The 18,644-nt window shown below is 39.7% G+C and overlaps 1 protein-coding gene across 1 annotated transcript in view; it reads left to right on the top strand.

The window, feature by feature from the left end:
- Window positions 1-18,644, top strand: part of LOC308187761 (uncharacterized protein) — a gene marked incomplete at its 5' end in the record, with an annotated part of 203,558 nt that overhangs the window by 144,491 nt on the left and 40,423 nt on the right. Inside the window, one exon of the mRNA XM_080576067.1 lies at window positions 1-18,644. This exon is cut by the window's left edge and continues 12,306 nt beyond it.

The following is an 18,644-nucleotide window of genomic DNA, read 5'->3' as shown; positions in this document are numbered from 1 at the left end:
ATTTTATTGTATACTCTTCTTCCTTTACTTCTGTCCTTCCTAACCTCTCAGGCTTATGATCTTTATAATGCACCTTAAATACCTCTGCTTTTTCATTGTCCGCTTTTTTATTTTTTAATACCTCTGTGTTTTTCATTGCCGGCTTTTAAATTTTGCATACTGCCTGCTATAGCTTTTTATTTTTGAGATACATGACAAGAAGTAGCAATTGTTTATTCCATATTAACCTGGATTATCACATGATAAAACTGAGCAGAGAATTACATTTTGTTTATTCGTTAAAGGGCTGAAGTGGGCAACAAACTAGTTTTGTGCTTTTCGAGTTAGAGTTGTGTTCCGCTAGAAGTGTGTTCAAGGAAAATTCCAATCAGAAGAGATGGGGAATTTTAGGTTCTTTGTTCAGATTTAAAAAAAAAAAATTGTTTGGAGAACTCTGTTTTCAAGATGAGATGGAAACTCCAGCCAGATTCTGCAGCAAAAAGAGTGCTACAAACTCTTCCACAAATCCTGATCAATTTAATAAATCTAGTGCTTTGAGGGGTGGGAATCTTACCTCACCTACTCGATAATCATTTCCAGTAACAGACTGGTCTTGCCTGATGTCTTGAAAATGCTATTAATTTTTAATTTGCAAATAGTACTGCTGATCAGGAACAACTGTTGCTAGGTCTCATAAGCATTCCCAGGGATTTTAGCCCTTACGGCACTAATCTAGCATTGCACACACCTTTTTCTATCTTAATTACAAACCTGATTGTGCACTGCTTCTCGTTCTAGGAAAACAAGCGTATTGTTCATATTGCTCGTGTGCCTGCATCTTGTTGTGCCTGGAAGTACAGTATGTAAACCCCCTTGTTGGCTATGGCCATGACCCCCACTGATTGCATCAAGCCATAGCTGGGAAGGATTGCAACTTTGTAAGAAAGATAGCAGCAACTCGCTGTTTCAAAGAGAATAGAACCCTTAAATTAGACCTTAAGTGCATGAAATGAGAGGAAAATACACTGCGATCAGCATTTCCAATGCTTTTCCTCTCACTTCTCTACAAAGTGATGATAGAAGTCCAAGTTTACTTTTGCTAGTCTCATTAAAAGTCAGCAGATCATATTTAGCATAGGAAATTGTAAAAACACCTGGTAAATTATATACTGAAATAGGTTAATTATTAGCTTTTTCCAATTGTAATGAAGTGACTATATATTTACCGATGAACAGTGCTATGTGGGAGCCTAGATACTGTTATTGAATTTAAAACTCCTAATTTAATTCCATCTTGTTTTCCCTTTCATCTGATTATTCTGAATGGCAAATCTATCATCTGTGTGAACACTGGGAACATTGACTTTTATTTGGGATGTATTCAATTTTAACAGGTAAGAACCTTGCTTGTATTATTTCTGCAGCATAATTTTCACCTATGCCCTACTTAGAGCAGATGACAGTGTTTTCATCTTGCGCTATGGAAGATGCTTTTAATTAGTTCAGTGTAGTCGGCTATGAATCATTTGCTGTCCTTGAGTGCCAGAATTGATGACTGTCATTATGATACTCTGAAGAAGTGTGAAGGAATCCAGTTAATGAAATAGCCATTTGGGCATACTTATCACTTCCATTTATATTTTTGTTTCAGGAGCAGCAATAAAAAAGTTGGTGGTTCACATTTATGTTCATATTTAGATCAGATGGCTTTTGTTATCTGTGGTATGTACAGATGCACGTGCAGACAGTCAGATATGAAAAAAATATGAAAAAAGTTATGTAATTGTTTAAAGAAAGTACTGATCAGTGCATGGCACATGGGATGGTGTTTTTGTGACATATGAGGAGGTCATAAGTAGCTGCTGACTGTTAATAACAGGGCTTGAACTGGTAGTATGGTGACTAACTCTTTGACTCTTAGGTGTTTTCTTTCCTCGGTTCATTTCTATGGTTCTTTCTTGAACATAGTTTGTTCAGAAGTGTATCCTCGCCTGTTTGAAAATGCTCATCACAGTACACACACATTGGGGAATCAAGAGGTGGTGTGAGCTCCTAAAATGGCACAGGTTTTCAACTCTAGAGGGAGAAAACTCGTGTTCATGTCACAATTCTGACTCACATGTTTTAAAACTCTCCTTTGCGTCTAGTCGTCTGAGAATTGTAAAATACTACATTGTCAAGGCTATCAGTAGTTACATGAGGACAGTATGGAGCCTGAAGGAAAAAACATTCCTCTTCTTGTACAGAACAGGTGATGCATGGAACAGAGTAAAGAAGCTGTAAGGCACGAGGCCCACAAGGCAAAAGTAAATACTCACTCAACCTGACTGCAGAATGCTTGACGGTTGTTAAATGTTTACATAATTGTAGTATGTTTATATCTGCTGAATTTAAAGAGGAGGAAAAAATATGACTGGTGTTTGTGCTCATCTGGGTTTTCTCAAACATGTTACAAATTAGGATGGCTAAAAGGAGCAGGAAAAGTGGGAGCTCTAAATGTGGTGGGGGCAAACTCAAGGCCTGGTTGGATGGGGCTTTGGGCAACATGGTCTAGTAGAAAGTATCCCTGCCCATAGGAGGGGGATTTAGCGATGGGACTCAGTAGGTCAAGCTGAAGGTTGTGCTTGATCATCTTGAAGTTTTTTTCCATCCTAGATGATTCTGTGATTCTAACTAGACGGTCTTTAAGGGCCCTTCCAACCCAAGCCATGCTATGATTCTATGCAATCGGTGTATGGGCAACAAGCTACATAACACCTGCCTTCACTCAAAACAACTGGTTATATTTGCATGCCAAAATGTTTGGGAGAAATTATAAGGAAACCAGCAAGAACCTGGTATAGAGGGACCTTAAAGTCTAATTGATTAAATAAATGGCTAATGTACTTAAAGAATAATCAGTTTTTGGATGCAAGTCTGTTACTTAATACTGTAATATGTATAAACTGTTCTTGGTTCATTACCCTGTATTTGGTTTATGTGTCAAGGACTTGGTAGCAGGGGGGCTGCAGGGGTGGCCTCTGTGAGCAGAGCCCAGCAGCTGCCCCATGGCACATCAGAGCCAGCTCCAGACAGCTCCAAAAGGGACCCACCGCTGGCCAGAGTTGAGCCAGTGACATTGGCTGTGCCTCTGGGAGACTGGATTTGAGAAAGGGAAAATAAAACTGCTGTAGAACAGCAGCTGGGAGAGAGAGAAGCGAGAAAACATGAGTGAACCAGCCCTGCAGCCCCCCAGGTCAGTGCAGCAGGAGGGCAGGAGGTGCTCCAGGCACCACAGCAGCAGTTCCCCTGCGGCCTGTGGAGAGGCCCCTGGCGGAGCAGGCTGTCCCCCTGCAGCCCATGGGTCCCACACGGAGCAGATCTCCACGCTGCAGCCCGTGGAGGAGCCCCCGGCGGAGCAGGTGGATGTGGCCTGGAGGAGGCTGCGGCCCATGGAGAGCCCCCGCAGGAGCAGGCCCCGGGCCGGAGCTGCAGCCCGTGGAGAGGAGCCCACGCAGGAGCAGGGGGTCTGGGGGGAGCTGCCGCCCGTGGGGGACCCGTGCTGGAGCAGTTTGCTCCTGGGGGATGGACCCCGCGGTACGGAGCCGTGTGGGAGCAGTGCTTGAAGAGCTGCTGCCTGTGGACAGCCCCCGCAGGCTCAGTTTGGGAAGGACGGCATCCCGTGGGGGGGACCCCGCGTGGAGCAGGGGCAGGGAGGGACCGTGAAGGAGCAGCGGAGAGGAAGCATTGGGGACTGATGGCAGCCCCCATTGCCTGTTCTCCTGCACTGCTCAGCGGGAGGAGGTAGGAGAGGGTGGTTGGGGGGAAGGTGTTTTTTATTCACTTTTAGTTTCTCCCTGCTCTAGTCTGCTAGTGATAGGCAATAAATTATATTAATCTCCCTCTGTCTGTTTTGCCCATCATGATAATCGTTGAGTGATCTCCCTATCCTTATCTCCACCCTTGAGCCCTTTCCATTGTATTTTCTCCCCTTTTCTGTGGGAGAGAGAGTGGTTTTGGTAGAGTTCAGCTGCCCAGCAAGGTAAAACCACCACATACCCAAAGGCCTGTGCAAAATTTTCTGAAGTGTTAAGCAAATGCGTGACAAGGAGAGGAAGACAATTTGTGCTACTAGTAGTTGGAAAGGAGAATACCAAGAATACACTGATATAAAAAATACAGCCACGTTCTGGGGTTAAATTCTTGACAGTTGTTTAAGAAACTATCAAAGACAATGGAATTTAAAGATAAATAATTAAATAGCATGGTAATATTCACATAGTTTGGAAGGGCAGTTAATAGCAAAGGTATTTGAAGATGTCTCAGTTCAGCTGGCAAGAAACCTTAGAATCTGTGCAAATCTGCTCAACAGAAGTGCCTTGGCTTTCACTTGGCTTCTCAAACAAGCCAACGCAATCCTTGCAAACCTCTTCCACCGTTGTTTTTTAACATGATTGATTCGAGTGCACTTGTCTGAAAGGTTTGAGACTTGTTCCTTTTCAATACGGTAAACAAAATACAGTGGTTAGATTTATTTGTAACTGAATATAGTAGGTCTCGAGCAGGCTTGTGCTCCCCGCTGCGTACCATGAAATCCTCACAAGAGCAGAGCTTTAGGAGACTGGTATCTTGTAGTCTCTCAGGTACCCCTGTCAAATTGTAGATAGCTATTTTTGTAGTTTTAGATAACTGGGTGGAAGTAACTTGGTGACAGTTTTGGGAACTACAGGTCTTCTTCACAGACAGAAATGCCAATCTATTTTTATATACATTTGTGTTAGCCCTGAAATTTCTGGATATAAACTGTAATTAGTAGCAGGCAGAACAAATACTCAGGTGTACCCTGTCCTCTTAAGACAGGCAGCAATACTGAAAGATGAGGTCAGTTCTCTCAACAACTGAGAACTTCATTTCTCTCTTTTTTTTTTTTTTTTGGTCCTCTTGTTGCAGTACTTGGTTATCAGTTTTGTCAGAATTTTTGCCTTTCCCTGCAATTCTGATAGGGCCAATGGTAGACCTGCTCATTTGATTTCTCATCATCAAACTCAGTAACTTGAGCTTTAGGAGTTTCCCCAGTCTACACCTTTATCTTCCATCTAGAATACTTAGACTTATGGGTTTCAGCATTACAGCTTTTGAACTTTAGATATTTGGCCCTCAAGACAGAATTTACTATCTGGAGTTGCAAGCCTTCATCCTATATGTTGTGAATAGGAATTATGTGCTTTGGAATGGTTTTCATGAAAGGCAGCATACAAATAATAACTGAAGCCAAAGAAAGCACATCTCTGCAGCTGGACCACTTTTGTTCTGGTGCAGACAGAATAGGAAGAGACAGTTGTCATTGCAGAGTGAGCGTTCAGTACAGAACATGGCTCGGAAGCCCAGTGGTTGGAAGAAAGAAGACCAAACACCAAGAAGAAAGGTGTTTTCAGGACTGTTCATGCAGATACCCTTGGCCATATCCCTGTCTTGAGAATCAGGTCTGGAATTTCAATTTCTTTGGTGTTCTTGTGCTATATACATACGGTATTTACTATCTCTGAATTCAGAATGAGGCTTTTTTTTTCTTTTTTCTTTTTTTTCTTTTTTACCCTGCACAACACAACAATTTCAACAGAAGGCATTAATGATTTGGTATTGACCATTCTCCTAAGTGGGTTCCAGTCAATATAGGGAATAGAGTATTGTGAAAAACATGAGAACATCCCAGTTCTCTATACTCCAGTAGGCAAAGTTGTGCAAGTGAGGATACAACCTGCGAGTCTGGCCTTCGCTGGAAACTCAGTGTACACCACAAGGTGGGTGCTAGGGTACAGCAGAGCACGCTATGTCCCTCTCCCGAGTTTATCTCCGTCTTGCAGAAAGTATGTACAAGCTGATGTGAATCTGGGAATATCCATCCGGCACTTGAAGATTGGCAGGACATGGTCACTCTTGGTGACTCCTGAAAGCTGGCATCCATGCCATCCAGATCTTAGGTAAGCATCACTAAAGGAGCATGCTTGGCTGATATTGACTGGTTGGTATTGCTCCATTGCCATTTCAGTGACTGAAATTGGTACTAAGACAAAACCACTCCATGACAATGAGCATGGAAAGTCCATAGGAAGTTTTCTGCTTCTCTGCATGCTTTCACTGATAATAGTTCACAGTGATTTGATCAGTCCAGCAGAGATACATAATTATGCTGCCACGTGGTGGATCTGTTAGCTGATTCAGCACTTTATTACCTAAGACTTAATCATCTCTTATCAACTTGTGCAGGCTAGCACAATAATACTTTTATCTGTGTTAGGAGAACAGGGGTTTGTCCACACGGGGTCACTCAGGAAAACTAATCCAAATTGATTTTTAAAGTAGATTAATTAAATTAGGTTCCATCTCTTCGAATTTACTAAATGGCCAAATTTAAGTTAGTTAAATTAGATCAAATCCTTGTTTAACCTTTCTGCTTCAGAATTGCATTGCCCTTAATTTGATTTATTTTAATTCACTTAAAAAAATGAGACAAACCTAACTGTGCTCAGTTACATTCCAAATCAGAGAGTTTGATCTCATTTAACTAAAGAACTTCCTAGCCAAATGCTTGGTTAATTGGGATTCAAGTTTGAGTGTCCTGAGTGAACAAATATCTAGAAAAGAAAGTACTGAGCATGTGACTTACTCATTTTTTTCTTAATAGTAAAACAAATAAGGTCTTCTGGAATTAACATATTGCTTTCTGTGGCTGAAAGTCTTGTTTGTATCCTCAGTAAGACTCATGCATGAATTTAAAGATGAAAGAGAGTGCTAATATTTGACAACAAAAGAATTAATTTTATCTGCTGATAAAAATCGTACTATTAATTCATTGTAATTTGAAATTCTATATGCAAAGTACCTGATTATAGAGCTGTTAGAGCTTGCCCAGCACTAATAGCCAAGAGTTACCCAGATGTACCTTATGCCTGAATATGTTACTGTATCAGTGTGATACATAAGCTCTATGTGGTATATTGTTTAACCTTCCTATGCTTTTAATGTAAAAGATAATGATGTGTGTCACGAGCAGATTATACAGCAGTTGGTAGCAATACGTATTTGACAATTCTCTCATTCGCAGTGCCTTGTGCCTCCGGCACTCTCTTAATGGCCAGTGAAGCTGGGCCTGACCTTGACAGGGGCTTGCAGTGCAGGAGGAGTAAATATTTAGTTAGAATCACGAGAGTGAAGTGAGGTCTCTGATCTGGACTGGTAAACTAAGGAATTAGTCAGACTAACATTGTCTCAGCCAGTTCTTTCCTGATTTATATAGCAGCCCTCCGTGGCATATTGCTTATTTATCACTGATAAACTGTTCTTGCGCAAAAGTTTTTTTTTTTATATATATTCAGTCCCTCACTGCTGTGGGCTTTTGATAACATTATGATTTATATTTACCCATGGTTTTTCCTGACTGTGGTTGAATAACAATAAAATTCTTGTTGATTTTGGGTGGTCAGATGAAAACTTAGAGCTACAACCAATATATTAATCAGTGCCACCTATCAGAATGCTACGGGTCAAAGCAAAAATTGATATGAAAGTTATTTTATTTTGTTATCATAGTAAATGGCATAAAATATTTCTGGGTTTTCTTATCGCTGGTAATGCATTAATGTTGGCTTATCCTCCTTCGTAGTCTACTGCTAATCGGTAAATGATTTTGATTTTTTTTTTTGCAAGGATTGTATATTCTAGAATCAATTTAATTTTTGTGGAAGAGTGATCCTGCATGTTTTTTTGGATTAAATTATTGTGTTTCTTCAAATGTCTGGTTTTGTTTGGCTGGAAAACTGCTTTCGAAACTGATAGAAGGTTTCAGGGCATTATTTTACCACTACTTAATGACAAAAGCAATTTAAATTTAGAGATGATTTTTGGCATAGAAAGCCAGTAGTACAGGTGAATTGTATATAGTCTTCCTAGCTGAGCAAAAAGGTTGCTTGTAGAATCCAAAAAAATGGAGATAAAGCAGGCATGGTATGCAACACAGTAAGTCTGTTGTTATCCCAGAGAAACACATCAAACCAAGATGACATGAAATTCATTGCACTGTCCGGCCCCTTAACGATATGCAATGCTGCAAGAGTAACGTCAGCCACCAGTGACAGTAGGTCTGCAGAAAAGAGTGAAAAACTCTAGAGATGCTTATTTGAAAATTATTCTGTATTTTTCCAAGATAAACACATTGGATGGCCTGTTTCTCCCTACTGAAATTCAACTCCCAAGCTACTTTGATGTTGCTGGCTTTCTAAAGTGTTGGCAAACCGATTAGAAGGTGTGGGATATGAACTGGTGTTGAGTCATGCATAATTTGCCGTGAAAAATGAACATACCAAATGTTCTGAGGTGTAGTCTGCATGCTAAGGCTTATTTGTTTGTCCATTTTGGAACATCCTTAGATATTAATGCCTCAGATGAAAATAAAATGCAGTAAAAACCGAAGGCAATATTCAGTGGTTGAATGCGTGTCAAAGCTGGTGAGCACCTTGTCAGTTCACTGGAGTCTTTCAAGAACCCTCTTTCTGGTACTGTCCTACCGAAGTGTGATCACCCTCAAGTGTTGTTTTTCTAGTTGATGTCCTGTGTTAGAAGAACGCCTGCTTTTGTGTTCTGATGTGCGAGGTACCCCTTGTAGGAGGGGGCCAAGAGCTGTCCTGTGCCAGAGCCAGGTCTGAAACACCCCAATGTGTGCCAAAACTTAAACAAACCAGGTGCGTTTAAGAAAAACTGGCCTCAACTGCCAAGAGTAGGATACATAGGAGGAGAAGCGTGAGGAGAGATGTGAAGAGATGTGTTTGGAGAAAAGACAGGAGAAATGGAAGAGAGGTACCCATTCAGGAGTAGGGAAACCCCTGAAGGAAACTGCAACCCATGGAAGACCCATGCTGAAGCAGGTAGACCCCTGAAGGGACTGTGGCTCTTTTAGGGTCAGATACGCCCACAAAGGGATTGCCTCCCATGGAGGACCCGCACCAAGGGAGGTATACGTCCAAAGGGAGTGCGGCACGCAGAAATCCCTGATGCATGGACACCCCCAAGGGGAGTGCTAGAGTATGGGCACTCCTGAGGGACTGTGGCCCATGGAGGGACCCACGCTCAAGCAGAGCAGCAGGAAGAAGCAGGGGAGAAAAACTGCAGTACAATTCCCTGAATCTGTTTTACCTGTGACATCCAATTAGACTTACTGTCAGTGACATGTTCCGAAAGTGTATTCTAAATACTCTTTTTGGTCAGTGAAGCTAAGAAATTGAAATTCTGTGGAAAATTCAAAACCTGTAAATTCTAAATTAAAAATTAGTATGAGAGTTTTCTTTCAGGGGAGGATTCTTATATTTAGAAAGCTATATATTTATCCCTTCCTAAATAAAAATGGCCAGTAGCCATCTTGATTTCTGCAGCAATTTGACTGTGCTGCAGCAAGCAAGAATTAAACTGGAAGCAGTAATTAAAAATGGAAGGAGTTCCTACTTGGGCAAACAGCTATCACCTATTATTGCAGGCACAGCTGGATAATTACCATATATTTTTTCATATCAATAAAATAATAATTCATTCTCGCCTAATTTTTTAAAAAATACATATTTTCTATTAACCAAATCAGTAGATAATCTTGTTGTGTAAAATTCTTGCATTCAGAGGGTTTCTTCTAGTGAGTTTATTCCTGTAAAGTTTCCTTAAGGAAAACGATTTGGGCTGACATATTTGGATTTTTTTTTGTTTGTTATCGTTAGTTTTTGTTTTATCTATAGGCTTTTCACAGCGGTTTTCTTCTGCAGTTTGTTAAACACGTATCTTTCCTCTGTCTCTCCTTCTGTCTGCTACTAGCGATAGTGTTTTATTCTGCTTTCATTAAATATTGCCCTGCTTTTCCTTTAATTATGGGAGGTGTTTCTGTTTTGTCAAAGATAAATTTGCCAGTTCTCTTTGTGTTGGTGTTGAGAGAAACACTACTACTTCATGTCTTGTGGTTAATTTATCTCTTAGTTTTAATGCTAATCGGTTAAGACATGATTAACAGTGTTCCTTGGTCCTCATTTTTTTTCTGTCCAGAATCTATTTTGACACTTGAATTAATGCTTTCCTACTTGCTGTATATTTACCCAGAGCTTAAGTTTGATATTTTCTGTACTCTTTTTCCATGCTCTGTTCTTCAAAAATTATTTTCAATAATTTCAGCTTGAAATTTTTCACAGAAACTTCTTAGGGAGATAGGGTAGTTAGTTAAGAAAGCGTTCTTGAAATTTCTAAAATTAATGACAAAAGACTTTAAAAACATTTTTGGAAGCATTTTAGAGCAAAGCTTTTTATCAGATTTTTTAATTGTACAGTACATTGTTCCAGAAGCATAGGTAAAGGTGTCTCAGGTTTCAGGGCTAATTTACTGAGCCAACATCTTAGACCTTTTTCAAAAAATGAAACAAGTCAGAGCCAGTTTAATATTATAGTACTGAAATAGAATTATGCAGTGTTCGAACCGTGCCTTTTGTGCCAGCCAGAGTTTCTTGCCTGTATTTCATTGCCTCATGCTTGCCATTTCGTACTATCTAGAAACTGTATAACAGAGCCTTTAATAAAGCATGTCTGCTAACAAAAAGTTTCTCATATCCCATGAAAATTATAGAATTCATTTCAATCCTTCAGGACTTTTAGACTTCTGAACATGCTGCAGATGTTCCCTATGATACCGTGCTGGTCTTCTCATACCAGGCAACTACCACGTCTATATTTTTGCTGGTGGAAACTTTTCAGATAGCTTATGCAGTATCATCTCTTCTTTTTTTTGCCTGTTGTATTGCTTAGCTGCTAAAATGCCAACCCATAGAATCAGAGAGTCACAGACTGGTTTGGGTTGGAAGGAACCTCAAAGACCACCCAGTTCCAAACCCCTGCCGTGGGCAGGGACACCTCCCACCAGACCAGGTTGCCCAAAGCCTCATCCAGCCTGGCCTTGAACACCTCCAGGGTTGGGGAATTTCCTTTATTTCATTTGCTAGATGGAGGCGGGTCAGCACCCTCAGCCCCCTGCTATCCCAGAGCGGTTGATGAGTGATGTTCCTCCCCAACTGAGGAGCCCATGGAGACCTTCTCACATTTCTCCAAGTTGCATATTTTTTCCAAGCGTGTTTGTGAATGTACACAGGTACGAAACGTAAGCTTCAGGGGATGGAGATTGTTCAGATTGAAATACGTGCATTGATTTCTGTAAGTGAGGGAGTCTAGAAGAGTTCAACTCCAACTGAAAAGAGAAGCTGTTGATTAACTGCTCAAGAGATGACACCTAATCTAACAAGGCAACATTTGCATATCTGAGGAAGTGAGAGGAGGGTTATTTTCAAGGAGTGGCAAAACTGTCTCCTGAATAAATTAAAAGTAATTTAATTATGGGCGTCTGGGTGGTGGGGCAGGTGGGGGAGAATTAATAAACACATTTCAAGGAAAGAAACTTAATTCTGTCTGGACCCCAAGGAGACTGCAAAGAGGAAGTTATCATCCTCTGAAGTCATCAAAGTGTTTGCCACTAGCAGTGGGCTCTCTGTAAAGAAGGTAGGGTTATCTCTGTTAGGCCAGGACATGCAGAAAGTCTCAGAGTGTATCAAAGTCACCTGGCTAGAGGAGAAAGCTTTCAGGTTTGATCTTGGTGTAGATGGGCTAAATCCATTTTTTCTTTTAGTTCCTCACCTTCTTATAGACAACTTGTAGCTGTGTTGACTGTTTTGGTTATGCTAAATTAATACTTGGGGTTTACCTCTGCCTATTTCGAATGAAGAGTGATTTCAACAGAACTAGCTGAAAAAAAAAAAACCACCAACTTTCTTAATCAAAATGAAACAGAAAATTTACACTATGACAGGAGCTACACTTATCCATCTTATTCTTAGGAGCTGATAAAAAAGATTCCACCTTCATAGAAGGCTTGTGTATGGGGTTGCCCTGATTTGAAGAAATGCTTTCCAGTTACAAATAATAAGAGCTACTGACAGTGCACTTTCACCTCCCCACACCCTCCTCCAGTGGAAAAGGTATGTTTAAACAGATTCTGGGTGAAAAGATTAATATTCTAGAGAGCAAACCTCCAGAATATGTATCTGAATACATTAGGTAGTTCTGGGGTCACCTACCCTGCCCTTCCCAAAGTGAAAATGTCCTCAGATGGCACTGGGCAAGTCAAGTCTTCAACCAGGGCTGCTGTGGAATTAAGAACAGTGCAACTGCAAAGAGATAGAGCGTGTCAACTTCATTGCTGTTGTTGTTTGGTTGTTTGTTTTTCCCTACATTTACAAGGCCACATTCCTTTGGACCCAAATTACAATGTCTAACCAGCATAAGGATGCATTAGCTTGGGTCAGAGCTGCCTTAAGCATGTGCATCCTGTAATGCATTATTTGATGTAGATGTGCCTTCAGCAGTTTTAGAGAAGTTGGACTCAAATTCCATAAATATAGCTATTTTTTCAACAAGTTGCAAAATATAATCAGCAAATTAAAAATAAATTGTAATAACACGATCCATCTTTTCACAAATATGGTTATTGACAGCAATCTTTCTATTTTGGGTTTGGGCTTAAATCTCAGGCTCATCTGCTCATCTTTCTGAATCATCACACTAAGCTATTAAAGTAATTTTTTATGTCAAGATTAAGCTTACTTTAGAGAGTCTTGTAAAATTCTTCTGTAAGATTTATATTGCTACATACAATTTTTCTCTTGCACTGTCCTTGTTAGAGACAAGGTGCTTGAGTAAATGAACTCCGGAATTTCATGTTTCAGCAACAAGTAACATGACAACAGGCAAACAACAAGTAAACAAGTGAGGAGATATTTCAAAATGATGCAAATATGGATGTACCATTTACAAACATGCTGAAGCTACCATATTTCAAGCCTGAAGTAGTTCTCTCAAAGGCTGAAGATAATGCTCAAGCCAATTCTTAGGCATTTTGTTCTGCACATGAGTAGTATTATATAAGCAGCCTTATATATATATAAGCAGATATCAGCAGATATATAAGCAGATTTTTGATGAGCAGTGTCATCAAGAATGGCAACAGTCTCATTCTGTCTTGTGTTGACAGCAGAAGTCCCCAAATAAACTTATAAGGACTCGGAGTATCTTTTCGTTTTCTGATTATTCCATTATGGTATTCTGGCAAAGCCAAGAACTGGATGCAGCTCCTGTCATACTATGTGACTATGAGCCAAGGGCTTTCAGCTTGCTACCGGCGTAATTCGAGTTAAATCTTCTCCTTTCCCCTTTCTTTTGGAAAGGAGATTATATTAAATGAGATTGGTTTTTTCAGTTGTGAAGGTCTGAATAACAGAGGAAGAGGAAGAATAGGAAGTGGTTGTTAGTACTTATTAGTATGTTTTTTTCTTCTTTTCATCATGATTAAAATAACCCTCTCTAATTACTGCTCTATTTGACACTGTAAAAGGGCTGCGTTTTTATTTTTTTATTTATTCTTTTTAACAATTTAGCATGCATACTATGGTTCTAGACATCCTTTTGCAATAATTAAAAAAAAAAAGAGAAAAGAAAGTCATTACACTGATGTTTTAAGTTTCTTTTACAGGATATACTCAGCGTATATCCATACTACTTGCAACACCATGGTGATTTACTGTGTGGTGAGGAGCTGAATGCTGAAAGCAGAGATAACATCATGAACATCATGCACGTGTGGTTAAGACAACTGACCGGAGAGCTCAGGCACTGTGGGGAGGGCAGGAATATCCACTGAACTCCTGATGGTAAAGGTTAGTGGTCAGTATCCCAATTTCCTCCAATTGAAGGGTAAAACTAACATGTTAGATAATGGTGCCTGAGCTTGGTGCAATCAAAGATCTCTTGTCCTGTGCATGTTTTGCTGACTCCTATTCCCAGCCACTCCAGGGATGAAGGATGTTTCTTTCTGAAGCCAGTGTAGGTACAGTTTTTCAAGTGTTGGAATAATAGCATTTAGATAAGCTGTGTTCTTCTATGTAATGTTATTTTCTGCTTCATTCTCTTCAAGCAATAACACAGCAAAAGAGGACTTTGGTATGTTCTGTGGCGTAACTGGATGATGACGCATTTGAGAGGTGTCAAGCACACTGAAGCAAAAATCTTCTCCCGACCTTGTTACTGGAGCTGACCGAAGTTGTTGGGAGAACCTGGAGAAATAAATTATGATACATTCCAATTTAATGGTTACTTCTAAACAGCTTCTGGTTTCCACACAATTTCCAAACTGAACCTTCTTGATATTGACAAGTAATATTTTAATGGATAGATTGATTGGACTGGCACAATGAATTAGCCATCAGCTTGACAACCATATAGCATTATGTTGTGTATCTGTTTACTCAGCAGTGGGTGAAATGCAAGAGTCTATTGAAAATCAGATTTCCATGCTGCTTTGTCAAAGCAAATTTAATCACAGCTAGAACATGTGGCATCCATCATTTCCACTTCAGAAGACATCAACAGGCACAGATCAGCAACAACAAGCACTGCTGCCACCGCTGTCTTTGACTCACATGGAAAATTAAATTTACCCATAGATTTTTGATAAATGAGGCAGTCTCACTCATCAAACATGATTACTTAAGTGTTCTCTGTTAAAATAATCCCAAATAGCTTTGTATCTAGAAGCAAAGTCTTACTCCATTTGGCTTTGAGTCATTCCTCCTGATGCGGGGTAGGCTTTTGAATATCGCCTTGGCAGTTTAGGCACTGCTTTCTCTTCGTTTTCCTTAGAAACCCCAGGTCTACAAGGCTGCCTATTTCTCCCTGTGTTTTATTCACCAGCTCAGCTATGTACTGTAATTTATTCTATACTTTTCTCTGATATTTCAAATTAATACATGTCTTTCTACTCTCATGGAGATATCATGATGGGTAGCACACTGGCAGCATATTGTAAGAAATTTCAACGTACCTTAAGGAGTGAAACAATACAGAGAACATGTAAAAATGAGACCAATTGCTTTGTTCATGCCTCGAGTATGGTAGAGAGTATTTGAAGTATTCAGATTTAGATAAAATGATGAAAAACATTGCAAGTATTAGTTCTGGATGTTTTACCTTTAAAAGTTTAATATCCTTTAATTTATCATAGACAGTTACGGATTAGCAGCTAATTAATATCTTTATTCAGTGATCATTTTTTCCCCTTCTACTTTCATTTAGAATGGCCAAGCATGTGTTTTGTAACACCATTGTCTATTGCTATTATTCTTGTTAAATTTTAATCTGATGTGTTAATGCCTCCATAACTGAGTCCAAAGCCTTTTTCTTCTGGACATGAAGATAACAGTAGAATTTTTCTACTTCCTGCTAATTGAGCTATGATTCTTTAAAATTGTCTCTTGTCTTACGCTGTCTCTTGTAATGTCTTAAAAAATTATGTCATTAATTGAGAGGAATTGGTAGTCACTAACACATCTTCAGAGAATTGTTTCACATTTACTGTTTTGAGTTACAGTACTGCTCCAGAGGTACCTTGCTTGCAGACTGTGTGAGTTCAAACAATAATGCTTCTGTGTTGCTATGCTTCCTCAAGCATCAATATTTAGTTGTTTATAAATATTTCTGTATTTACAATACAATCCCTAAATTGCTTTCCTTTACAGTGGTACCTTTTTTTTTTTTTTTTTGAGTCAAATGTCTGTTTTTTTTCCTGCTTCTTTGAGATAAGCTCTTTTCTTTACATCTCCACCAGTAAAAAAAAAAATCTCTGTAGTGATGGGGTGATAACCTGTAGATGCTGATTAAATTGTAAACTTTTTTCAAAACATCTTAATTAAAATATATGGCCATATTTATTTCATGCAATTTAGAAGTCTGGACTCAACAGGCTAGTCTGAACTAATTGGCTAATTCACCCGAGTTGATTCACTTAGTTTTAGTCAAGGGGGAGAAATAGCTATTTTCGGGGGGTGATTCACCCGTGCTAGGAGAGGCACCTGGAGGAGGCCGGGTGATCACCTTCTGGAGGCATTATTCCCTCTTGGCTGTAAAAGGCGCCCGGGATGAGAGTGCTACCTGGGAACGCTAAGCGGTAAGCAGAGTTTGAGGAGGCAAACCAGGGCTGCCTGTGGTAGGCACAGCTGTGCGGATGGGTTGCTGGTACCGCTGGCACAGCGTGGTTGTGTCGCACGCCCACCCCTGGGAAAGCCGCACGAGATGGTGGTCCCATGCCGGGAGCTCCTTCTGTGGTTTGTACTGCTGCTGCACAAAGGTTGCACAGCAAACTGTCTGTGTGAAGGCCTGTATACCACACCTTGTCCCTTACTCTCCTAGGTAGTTGCCCTCCAGACTTACTCTCTGAATTCTCTGTTATCTGTACTCGGACATCTGTATCAGGGACATTTGTGTGAGGTGACAGTTGAATACGTACAAGAACTAATCGATCCCTAAGGATGCAACAGTTTTGTCTCTGTCAGACTGGTTTATTTCTGTTTTTCTAAGAAAAATACGAAGCTGATGAAGTATAGCTTACCTATCAACACCAAAAGGGATTTCTTCTCAAAGGCTGAGAGATGTTCAAGATTTATGACTTTTTCTGCTGTCTGATTTGCTGGTCTGCATGATTTATGATGAGCTTGTTCCTAAGCTAGCTATCAGATCGTCCTTTTCATACCACAGTCTGTCCTGTTAATAGTCAGTGCAATTCAAAATTACTTGTCACTGGGCCTTCCTATATCTGAGTGTGTATTGATATGCATCCAGCCGGCAGCAGGTCTTGCCCGTTAATCTACTTTCTTCTGGGTAGACCTTACAGCTTGAAGGTACACTCGGGGTGGTAACAATAACTTGGTGTTTGGAGACCTGAATCTTAGACACCCAGCCAAGGTGGACTTCAGCTCTGGTGTCTGATCGTCAATAGCAGGTGAAGTATGGATTGGAATAGCCAAGCATAGTGTGACTTTCTGTCCCCTTACAACAGCTCCCAAATACGGGTGACCTAGTTTCTGTGCCTCCTCATCTTGTCCAACATGAAAACTCTCTGTGTTTGTATGTCTACTCATGCCTGAATTGAGCGTTAAGCTGCTGCTTTAGGAACTAACAATGAGGAGAAACTGCTCATTTTATGTATTCTTTTACTTCATGCCAGCAGAGTAGATTTATTAGATTTTCAGAACAAGACTGTTTTTGAATTTAGAAACAACTTGTTAATGCAAAGGCTATGAAATTGAATCTAAGCAGTACTCACTGTCAACTGTCTGGAATAGTAATGGACCTGGATGTTTGGGATTGCTGCCTTTCCCAGCACACTGGGTCTATTGAGACTACACACCTATGGTTTTTTCTTTCATATAAGACAAAATATCTCTTAGTTTGCATCCTTCACTCGTTTCTATTCCCAAGAACAGCGTAATTAAAAATGTCTGCAATGAAAAGGTGAGTTGAGGCAGAAAATTAAATTTGATTGTAGCTATCCAGCCTAGCAAACAAGTAATAGCTCTACTTCAGATTTTGAATAATAGAGTAACATAATGTTAATGCAGCTGAACTTTATTGATAAATAACTTTATTCTGATTTGTTTTATAACAAATAACATTTCCTTAAATTTTCATTGCAAAATTTCTGGACACTGTTTGACATTGTGGTATTCCAAAACTACTAAATTCATGAAACTTTAAAGTTTTGTGACAGTTTTACTAAGGTACCCGAGTAAGAAAATCAGAAGTTGCTATTTTAGTTTAGATAACTGCTTTATAAGCAGTACAGAAAAGTTAGGAATAGGCTTAGTTGGTGTTCTTAACAAAGTAAAAATACTATCCCTTCCTGTGTGTCTCTTTATTTAGTAAAGAAACACATATCCAGTTGTTTGGACCCTGTTAGGATATTATTCCACTCCACTGAATCAAATGCTTTTTCAACATTTTATGGATATTTCTGTAATCACATGATCTCAATAATTTTAACAGTAATGTAACAATATCTTATGCCTTTTGCTTTGATATATATACATACATCAAGTTTTAAATAACATGCAGTATTTTTACAGTGGCTTAACAAGAGAGGAGTAATGCATGAAGCAGCTGGAAACATCTACAAGCCAATGTTTGTCAATTATCACTTGTATAAATACATTTTAAAGACCAGGGCATCCTGATTTGCTCAAGTAACAATCTCATAATTGCAGCAAATACAATTCAGAGCACACAGTTCTGGAAGAAAAAAATGCTAGGGAAATTTAGGGGGATGGCAATTGGGATTAGAAATAGCTGCTTGATTCCCCATGGAAGCTTTTGTTTTTAAGAAAGTGAGATGTTTTCTCTGTAAGTTTAAGCTTTTTTGTTGTCTTTTTTACGGTACAGGGGACAAAAGTGGAAGAATTTAATGAAAGCACACATCAGTTGTAGAGGAGAACATCAAGACTTTTAATATAACTTGTGACCTAAATGTAGTATGACCTGTGTTATCACCTGCCTCTAAAGGAAAATAAATCTCTCTTCGATATTTGTTTTGGTAATTACAGACCCTCACATATCAGAAACCTTGGCTTTGGTTGTTTCCTCTCATGCGAGGCTGTTGTGGCTACCAGTAATCCCTGAGCGTACTGTCTTCATTTTGGAGTCACCCTCACCTGTATTGTAGTCTCTTCAGGAGGCTCCAGAGGAAGAGTGAAAAAGTCTTCATCACAGACATGACATGTACCGTGAGTTGGCAG

Source organism: Anser brachyrhynchus, assembly GCF_964034855.1.
Source record: "Anser brachyrhynchus genome assembly, chromosome: 1".
In the NCBI taxonomy this organism is placed as follows: Eukaryota; Metazoa; Chordata; class Aves; order Anseriformes; family Anatidae; genus Anser; species Anser brachyrhynchus.
Note: the sequence above shows the minus strand (reverse complement) of the source record. Positions and strands in the feature narration are given on the sequence as shown.